Source organism: Idiotropiscis lumnitzeri, unplaced genomic scaffold (assembly GCF_059441095.1).
Source record: "Idiotropiscis lumnitzeri isolate Australia: NSW breed Sydney's pygmy pipehorse unplaced genomic scaffold, RoL_Ilum_1.0 HiC_scaffold_58, whole genome shotgun sequence".
NCBI classification, from domain to species: Eukaryota; Metazoa; Chordata; class Actinopteri; order Syngnathiformes; family Syngnathidae; genus Idiotropiscis; species Idiotropiscis lumnitzeri.
The window spans coordinates 969,083-978,241 of NW_028283596.1; positions in this window are offsets into that span (position 1 = coordinate 969,083).

The following is a 9,159-nucleotide window of genomic DNA, read 5'->3' on the forward strand; positions in this document are numbered from 1 at the left end:
GTATTTCCCTTATGAGATAATGCCTCACATAGCAAATGTGTACAGTGCGAGCTGAAAATGCATTTTCAGCACTAAAAAACCAAACTTTTATAACAGCTAAACCAAACGTTTCCAATGTAAATTTCCACCTTTATATAGTGTAAAAAGACATCCTGAAGCCTGGGCAGTCATTAATTTGATTGTCCAGTATTTCCCTTATGAGATAATGCCTCACATAGCAAATGTGTACAGCGCGAGCTGAAAATGCATTTACAGCACTAAAAAAACAAACTTTTATAACAGCTAAACCAAACGTTTCCAATGTAAATTTCCACATTTATAGAGTGTAAAAATGCATCCTGAAGCCTGGGAAGTCATTAATTTGATTGTCCAGTATTTCCCTTATGAGATAATGCCTCACATAGCAAATGTGTACAGTGCGAGCTGAAAATGCATTTTCAGCACTAAAAAACCAAACTTTTATAACAGCTAAACCAAACGTTTCCAATGTAAATTTCCACCTTTATATAGTGTAAAAAGACATCCTGAAGCCTGGGCAGTCATTAATTTGATTGTCCAATATTTCCCTTATGAGATAATGCCTCTCATAGCAAATGTGTACAGCGCGAGCTGAAAATGCATTTACAGCACTAAAAAACCAAACTTTTATAACAGCTAAACCAAACGTTTCCAATGTAAATTTCCACCTTTATATAGTGTAGAAAGGCATCCTGAAGCCTGGAAAGTCATTAATTTGATTGTCCAGTATTTCCTTCATGAGATATTGCAACACTTAGAAAAAGTGTACAGCGCCAGTAGACAATGAATTTTCAGCACTAAAAAAACGATACTTCATTAACAGCTAAACTAAACGTTTCCAATGTAAATTTCCACCTTTATATAGTGTAAAAAGACATCCTGAAGCCTGGGCAGTCATTAATATGATTGTCCAATATTTCCCTTATGAGATAATGCCTCTCATAGCAAATGTGTACAGCGCGAGCTGAAAATGCATTTACAGCACTAAAAAACCAAACTTTTATAACAGCTAAACCAAACGTTTCCAATGTAAATTTCCACCTTTATATAGTGTAGAAAGGCATCCTGGAGCCTGGAAAGTCATTAATTTGATTGTCCAGTATTTCCTTCATGAGATATTGCAACACTTAGAAAAAGTGTACAGCGCCAGCAGACAATGAATTTTCAGCACTAAAAAAACCAAACTTTTATAACAGCTAAACCAAACGTTTCCAATGTAAATTTCCACCTTTATATAGTGTAAAAAGACATCCTGAAGCCTGGGCAGTCATTAATTTGATTGTCCAATATTTCCCTTATGAGATAATGCCTCTCATAGCAAATGTGTACAGCGCGAGCTGAAAATGCATTTACAGCACTAAAAAACCAAACTTTTATAACAGCTAAACCAAACGTTTCCAATGTAAATTTCCACCTTTATATAGTGTAAAAAGACATCCTGAAGCCTGGGCAGTCATTAATTTGATTGTCCAATATTTCCCTTATGAGATAATGCCTCTCATAGCAAATGTGTACAGCGCGAGCTGAAAATGCATTTTCAGCACTAAAAAACCAAACTTTTATAACAGCTAAACCAAACGTTTCAAATGTAAATTTCCACCTTTATATAGTGTAAAAAGACATCCTGAAGCCTGGGCAGTCATTAATTTGATTGTCCAATATTTCCCTTATGAGATAATGCCTCTCATAGCAAATGTGTACAGTGCGAGCTGAAAATGCATTTACAGCACTAAAAAAACAAACTTTTATAACAGCTAAACCAAACGTTTCCAATGTAAATTTCCACCTTTATATAGTGTAAAAAGACATCCTGAAGCCTGGGCAGTCATTAATTTGATTGTCCAATATTTCCCTTATGAGATAATGCCTCTCATAGCAAATGTGTACAGTGCGAGCTGAAAATGCATTTACAGCACTAAAAAAACAAACTTTTATAACAGCTAAACCAAACGTTTCCAATGTAAATTTCCACCTTTATATAGTGTAAAAAGACATCCTGAAGCCTGGGCAGTCATTAATTTGATTGTCCAATATTTCCCTTATGAGATAATGCCTCTCATAGCAAATGTGTACAGCGCGAGCTGAAAATGCATTTACAGCACTAAAAAACCAAACTTTTATAACAGCTAAACCAAACGTTTCCAATGTAAATTTCCACCTTTATATAGTGTAGAAAGGCATCCTGAAGCCTGGAAAGTCATTAATTTGATTGTCCAGTATTTCCTTCATGAGATATTGCAACACTTAGAAAAAGTGTACAGCGCCAGCAGACAATGAATTTTCAGCACTAAAAAAACGAAACTTCATTAACAGCTAAACCAAACGTTTCCAATGTAAATTTCCACATTTATAGAGTGTAAAAAGGCGTCCTGAAGCCTGGGAAGTCATTAATTTGATTGTCCAGTATTTCCCTTATGAGATAATGCCTCACATAGCAAATGTGTACAGTGCGAGCTGAAAATGCATTTACAGCACTAAAAAACCAAACTTTTATAACAGCTAAACCAAACGTTTCCAATGTAAATTTCCACCTTTATATAGTGTAGAAAGGCATCCTGAAGCCTGGAAAGTCATTAATTTGATTGTCCAGTATTTCCCTTATGAGATAATGCCTCACATAGCAAATGTGTACAGTGCGAGCTGAAAATGCATTTTCAGCACTAAAAAAACAAACTTATATAACACCTAAACCAAACGTTTCCAATGTAAATTTCCACCTTTATATAGTGTAAAAAGACATCCTGAAGCCTGGGCAGTCATTAATTTGATTGTCCAATATTTCCCTTATGAGATAATGCCTCTCATAGCAAATGTGTACAGCGCGAGCTGAAAATGCATTTACAGCACTAAAAAACCAAACTTTTATAACAGCTAAACCAAACGTTTCCAATGTAAATTTCCACCTTTATATAGTGTAAAAAGACATCCTGAAGCCTGGGCAGTCATTAATTTGATTGTCCAATATTTCCCTTATGAGATAATGCCTCTCATAGCAAATGTGTACAGCGCGAGCTGAAAATGCATTTTCAGCACTAAAAAACCAAACTTTTATAACAGCTAAACCAAACGTTTCAAATGTAAATTTCCACCTTTATATAGTGTAAAAAGACATCCTGAAGCCTGGGCAGTCATTAATTTGATTGTCCAATATTTCCCTTATGAGATAATGCCTCTCATAGCAAATGTGTACAGTGCGAGCTGAAAATGCATTTACAGCACTAAAAAAACAAACTTTTATAACAGCTAAAGCAAACGTTTCCAATGTAAATTTCCACCTTTATATAGTGTAAAAAGACATCCTGAAGCCTGGGCAGTCATTAATTTGATTGTCCAGTATTTCCCTTATGAGATAATGCCTCACATAGCAAATGTGTACAGCGCGAGCTGAAAATGCATTTACAGCACTAAAAAAACAAACTTTTATAACAGCTAAACCAAACGTTTCCAATGTAAATTTCCACATTTATAGAGTGTAAAAATGCATCCTGAAGCCTGGGAAGTCATTAATTTGATTGTCCAGTATTTCCCTTATGAGATAATGCCTCACATAGCAAATGTGTACAGTGCGAGCTGAAAATGCATTTTCAGCACTAAAAAACCAAACTTTTATAACAGCTAAACCAAACGTTTCCAATGTAAATTTCCACCTTTATATAGTGTAAAAAGACATCCTGAAGCCTGGGCAGTCATTAATTTGATTGTCCAATATTTCCCTTATGAGATAATGCCTCTCATAGCAAATGTGTACAGCGCGAGCTGAAAATGCATTTACAGCACTAAAAAACCAAACTTTTATAACAGCTAAACCAAACGTTTCCAATGTAAATTTCCACCTTTATATAGTGTAGAAAGGCATCCTGAAGCCTGGAAAGTCATTAATTTGATTGTCCAGTATTTCCTTCATGAGATATTGCAACACTTAGAAAAAGTGTACAGCGCCAGTAGACAATGAATTTTCAGCACTAAAAAAACGATACTTCATTAACAGCTAAACTAAACGTTTCCAATGTAAATTTCCACCTTTATATAGTGTAAAAAGACATCCTGAAGCCTGGGCAGTCATTAATATGATTGTCCAATATTTCCCTTATGAGATAATGCCTCTCATAGCAAATGTGTACAGCGCGAGCTGAAAATGCATTTACAGCACTAAAAAACCAAACTTTTATAACAGCTAAACCAAACGTTTCCAATGTAAATTTCCACCTTTATATAGTGTAGAAAGGCATCCTGGAGCCTGGAAAGTCATTAATTTGATTGTCCAGTATTTCCTTCATGAGATATTGCAACACTTAGAAAAAGTGTACAGCGCCAGCAGACAATGAATTTTCAGCACTAAAAAAACCAAACTTTTATAACAGCTAAACCAAACGTTTCCAATGTAAATTTCCACCTTTATATAGTGTAAAAAGACATCCTGAAGCCTGGGCAGTCATTAATTTGATTGTCCAATATTTCCCTTATGAGATAATGCCTCTCATAGCAAATGTGTACAGCGCGAGCTGAAAATGCATTTACAGCACTAAAAAACCAAACTTTTATAACAGCTAAACCAAACGTTTCCAATGTAAATTTCCACCTTTATATAGTGTAAAAAGACATCCTGAAGCCTGGGCAGTCATTAATTTGATTGTCCAATATTTCCCTTATGAGATAATGCCTCTCATAGCAAATGTGTACAGCGCGAGCTGAAAATGCATTTTCAGCACTAAAAAACCAAACTTTTATAACAGCTAAACCAAACGTTTCAAATGTAAATTTCCACCTTTATATAGTGTAAAAAGACATCCTGAAGCCTGGGCAGTCATTAATTTGATTGTCCAATATTTCCCTTATGAGATAATGCCTCTCATAGCAAATGTGTACAGTGCGAGCTGAAAATGCATTTACAGCACTAAAAAAACAAACTTTTATAACAGCTAAACCAAACGTTTCCAATGTAAATTTCCACCTTTATATAGTGTAAAAAGACATCCTGAAGCCTGGGCAGTCATTAATTTGATTGTCCAATATTTCCCTTATGAGATAATGCCTCTCATAGCAAATGTGTACAGTGCGAGCTGAAAATGCATTTACAGCACTAAAAAAACAAACTTTTATAACAGCTAAACCAAACGTTTCCAATGTAAATTTCCACCTTTATATAGTGTAAAAAGACATCCTGAAGCCTGGGCAGTCATTAATTTGATTGTCCAATATTTCCCTTATGAGATAATGCCTCTCATAGCAAATGTGTACAGCGCGAGCTGAAAATGCATTTACAGCACTAAAAAACCAAACTTTTATAACAGCTAAACCAAACGTTTCCAATGTAAATTTCCACCTTTATATAGTGTAGAAAGGCATCCTGAAGCCTGGAAAGTCATTAATTTGATTGTCCAGTATTTCCTTCATGAGATATTGCAACACTTAGAAAAAGTGTACAGCGCCAGCAGACAATGAATTTTCAGCACTAAAAAAACGAAACTTCATTAACAGCTAAACCAAACGTTTCCAATGTAAATTTCCACATTTATAGAGTGTAAAAAGGCATCCTGAAGCCTGGGAAGTCATTAATTTGATTGTCCAGTATTTCCCTTATGAGATAATGCCTCACATAGCAAATGTGTACAGTGCGAGCTGAAAATGCATTTACAGCACTAAAAAACCAAACTTTTATAACAGCTAAACCAAACGTTTCCAATGTAAATTTCCACCTTTATATAGTGTAGAAAGGCATCCTGAAGCCTGGAAAGTCATTAATTTGATTGTCCAGTATTTCCCTTATGAGATAATGCCTCACATAGCAAATGTGTACAGTGCGAGCTGAAAATGCATTTTCAGCACTAAAAAAACAAACTTATATAACACCTAAACCAAACGTTTCCAATGTAAATTTCCACCTTTATATAGTGTAAAAAGACATCCTGAAGCCTGGGCAGTCATTAATTTGATTGTCCAATATTTCCCTTATGAGATAATGCCTCTCATAGCAAATGTGTACAGCGCGAGCTGAAAATGCATTTACAGCACTAAAAAACCAAACTTTTATAACAGCTAAACCAAACGTTTCCAATGTAAATTTCCACCTTTATATAGTGTAAAAAGACATCCTGAAGCCTGGGCAGTCATTAATTTGATTGTCCAATATTTCCCTTATGAGATAATGCCTCTCATAGCAAATGTGTACAGCGCGAGCTGAAAATGCATTTTCAGCACTAAAAAACCAAACTTTTATAACAGCTAAACCAAACGTTTCAAATGTAAATTTCCACCTTTATATAGTGTAAAAAGACATCCTGAAGCCTGGGCAGTCATTAATTTGATTGTCCAATATTTCCCTTATGAGATAATGCCTCTCATAGCAAATGTGTACAGTGCGAGCTGAAAATGCATTTACAGCACTAAAAAAACAAACTTTTATAACAGCTAAACCAAACGTTTCCAATGTAAATTTCCACCTTTATATAGTGTAAAAAGACATCCTGAAGCCTGGGCAGTCATTAATTTGATTGTCCAATATTTCCCTTATGAGATAATGCCTCTCATAGCAAATGTGTACAGCGCGAGCTGAAAATGCATTTACAGCACTAAAAAACCAAACTTTTATAACAGCTAAACCAAACGTTTCCAATGTAAATTTCCACCTTTATATAGTGTAGAAAGGCATCCTGAAGCCTGGAAAGTCATTAATTTGATTGTCCAGTATTTCCTTCATGAGATATTGCAACACTTAGAAAAAGTGTACAGCGCCAGCAGACAATGAATTTTCAGCACTAAAAAAACGAAACTTCATTAACAGCTAAACCAAACGTTTCCAATGTAAATTTCCACATTTATAGAGTGTAAAAAGGCATCCTGAAGCCTGGGAAGTCATTAATTTGATTGTCCAGTATTTCCCTTATGAGATAATGCCTCACATAGCAAATGTGTACAGTGCGAGCTGAAAATGCATTTACAGCACTAAAAAACCAAACTTTTATAACAGCTAAACCAAACGTTTCCAATGTAAATTTCCACCTTTATATAGTGTAGAAAGGCATCCTGAAGCCTGGAAAGTCATTAATTTGATTGTCCAGTATTTCCCTTATGAGATAATGCCTCACATAGCAAATGTGTACAGTGCGAGCTGAAAATGCATTTTCAGCACTAAAAAAACAAACTTATATAACACCTAAACCAAACGTTTCCAATGTAAATTTCCACCTTTATATAGTGTAAAAAGACATCCTGAAGCCTGGGCAGTCATTAATTTGATTGTCCAATATTTCCCTTATGAGATAATGCCTCTCATAGCAAATGTGTACAGTGCGAGCTGAAAATGCATTTACAGCACTAAAAAAACAAACTTTTATAACAGCTAAACCAAACGTTTCCAATGTAAATTTCCACCTTTATATAGTGTAAAAAGACATCCTGAAGCCTGGGCAGTCATTAATTTGATTGTCCAGTATTTCCCTTATGAGATAATGCCTCACATAGCAAATGTGTACAGCGCGAGCTGAAAATGCATTTACAGCACTAAAAAAACAAACTTTTATAACAGCTAAACCAAACGTTTCCAATGTAAATTTCCACATTTATAGAGTGTAAAAATGCATCCTGAAGCCTGGGAAGTCATTAATTTGATTGTCCAGTATTTCCCTTATGAGATAATGCCTCACATAGCAAATGTGTACAGTGCGAGCTGAAAATGCATTTTCAGCACTAAAAAACCAAACTTTTATAACAGCTAAACCAAACGTTTCCAATGTAAATTTCCACCTTTATATAGTGTAAAAAGACATCCTGAAGCCTGGGCAGTCATTAATTTGATTGTCCAATATTTCCCTTATGAGATAATGCCTCTCATAGCAAATGTGTACAGCGCGAGCTGAAAATGCATTTACAGCACTAAAAAACCAAACTTTTATAACAGCTAAACCAAACGTTTCCAATGTAAATTTCCACCTTTATATAGTGTAAAAAGACATCCTGAAGCCTGGGCAGTCATTAATTTGATTGTCCAATATTTCCCTTATGAGATAATGCCTCTCATAGCAAATGTGTACAGCGCGAGCTGAAAATGCATTTACAGCACTAAAAAAACAAACTTTTATAACAGCTAAACCAAACGTTTCCAATGTAAATTTCCACCTTTATATAGTGTAGAAAGGCATCCTGAAGCCTGGAAAGTCATTAATTTGATTGTCCAGTATTTCCTTCATGAGATATTGCAACACTTAGAAAAAGTGTACAGCGCCAGCAGACAATGAATTTTCAGCACTAAAAAAACGAAACTTCATTAACAGCTAAACTAAATGTTTCCAATGTAAATTTCCACCTTTATATAGTGTAAAAAGACATCCTGAAGCCTGGGCAGTCATTAATTTGATTGTCCAATATTTCCCTTATGAGATAATGCCTCTCATAGCAAATGTGTACAGCGCGAGCTGAAAATGCATTTACAGCACTAAAAAACCAAACTTTTATAACAGCTAAACCAAACGTTTCCAATGTAAATTTCCACCTTTATATAGTGTAAAAAGGCATCCTGAAGCCTGGAAAGTCTTTAATTTGATTGTCCAGTATTTCCTTCATGAGATATTGCAACACTTAGAAAAAGTGTACAGCGCCAGCAGACAATGAATTTCCAGCACTAAAAAAACGAAACTTCTTTAACAGCTAAACTAAACGTTTCCAATGTAAATTTCCACCTTTATATAGTGTAAAAAGACATCCTGAAGCCTGGGCAGTCATTAATTTGATTGTCCAATATTTCCCTTATGAGATAATGCCTCTCATAGCAAATGTGTACAGCGCGAGCTGAAAATGCATTTACAGCACTAAAAAACCAAACTTTTATAACAGCTAAACCAAACGTTTCCAATGTAAATTTCCACCTTTATATAGTGTAGAAAGGCATCCTGAAGCCTGGAAAGTCATTAATTTGATTGTCCAGTATTTCCTTCATGAGATATTGCAACACTTAGAAAAAGTGTACAGCGCCAGCAGACAATGAATTTCCAGCACTAAAAAAACGAAACTTCATTAACAGCTAAACTAAACGTTTCCAATGTAAATTTCCACCTTTATATAGTGTAAAAAGACATCCTGAAGCCTGGGCAGTCATTAATTTGATTGTCCAATATTTCCCTTATGAGATAATGCCTCTCATAGCAA